This window comes from Acyrthosiphon pisum, chromosome X, assembly GCF_005508785.2.
Source record: "Acyrthosiphon pisum isolate AL4f chromosome X, pea_aphid_22Mar2018_4r6ur, whole genome shotgun sequence".
NCBI lineage: Eukaryota > Metazoa > Arthropoda > Insecta > Hemiptera > Aphididae > Acyrthosiphon > Acyrthosiphon pisum.
In genome coordinates, this window is record NC_042493.1 from 132,376,516 (window position 1) to 132,378,335 (window position 1,820).

Genomic DNA, 1,820 nt, shown 5'->3' on the forward strand with positions numbered 1-1,820 from the left:
TACTATGTTATTAAATGGACTACAATTTGGCAAGCGTTACGATTAAACTTTTTGTATTTTTTGTCAGCGTCTTCTATAAGCCTTATTTCATAATATCGTACACTGATATTTCAATTTTTAAATGTTTAAGAAAATTATTTTTATAACTCCAGTTTTTTCAGCGTCACGACAAGTATACTCAAATATGATACTCAGCGAATGTGTCAAAATATATTTGACATGCAATAATATGCTTCACGTATAAAATATACATAGTTATAATCTACACACTGTCATATTATTAATATTATAAAACTCACTTACCCACAAGTCACAAGACACATTTAATAGGATCGGAGGTGGTATTTAATTAAGGCGTTTAGTATAGGCAATATTTAAAGTTCGTTCGTGTGTGACTTGCGAATTATAACTTTTTATTTTGCAACCATTATGGTTGTGTATATTATCTGTGATTTCGATTTCATCAAATGGGCTTTGACAGGAGTAAATAGAAAAAGCTATAAATTCTGTTTTATTTAAATTTAAAGTAATTTTTTTTGTATATAGTTTTCGAATAATTTGGTTGAGTCCAGTAGATGCTTTAGCATAGACTGAGTCCAATGATGTATCAGAGTACAGTAAACATGTATCGTCTGCATATGTAAATATTGACCCATTCGTCTGCGAGTCACAAATGCTGTTAATATATATTATAAATAAAATTGGGCCTAAAACACTTCCTTGAGGAACACCACAGTTAAATACAAGTTCTTTCCCCAAAACATCATTTACCATAACCATTTGCATTCTGTCCTTTAAGTAACTTGCAAACCAGCTTAGACTATTATTTTTTATTCCAAAATTTGGTAATGTTTTTAACAAGATTTTATGGTCAACAGTATCGAATGCTTTGGCGAAATCTAGGAAAATCCCTATAGTTTTATCACCACGATCCAGCCCTTTGTATATATGCCTAGAAACACTATAGATTGCATCCACAGTACCTACACCTGGCCTAAACCCAAATTGGTTCTTAGAGAGAAGATGATGTTTTTCCAGGAAACTCATTAATCTAGATTTCATAATTTTTTCTAAAAGTTTAGAAAAATTGCATACCATTGAAATTGGCCTATAATTACTCATACTTTCTTTATTTCCATTTTTGAAGAGTGGTTTGACTATCGCTAGTTTAAATTTCGTAGGAAAAATACCTTCTGATAGGCTCATGTTATATATATGAGCTAGAGGGCTAGATATAAAAACTGAAATGTTTTTTAGTAGTTTGACAGTTATTTTATCAAAGCCTGAGGCAGTATCATCTTTTAAACTGTTTATTAAATCGATTATTTCATTGCTATCGACAGGAGATAAAAACGAGGCATCAAAAGATGTTTCATATGGTTTATTAGATTCTATCGGTTCAGTATTACTAAAGTTATCTTGCAATTTCTGTCCAACGGAAGTGAAAAATTCATTAAATGTATCAGTTGCTTTTTTTGGATTTTTTTGTGCATTTATGATTAAATCATTGACTTTAAGATGTTTTATAGTTACTTTATTTTTCAAGTTACTCCCCCCTGTAATATTTTTTATTAATTTCCAAGTCAATTTGGGATTATTTGTACAAGAATTGAACTTATTTTTATAAAAGTTGATTTTAGCTAACTTAACAATTGTATTAAATTTGTTTCTGTATTTTTTGTAGTAATTAAGTAGATTTTTATTCAGAGGATTATTTTTAGACTTAAGGGAAAGTTCATTTTTTTGACGAGAAGAACATAATAGCCCGGCAGTCATCCACTCTTTAAGTCTTTTATTTTTAGATACAATTTTTTTATTAA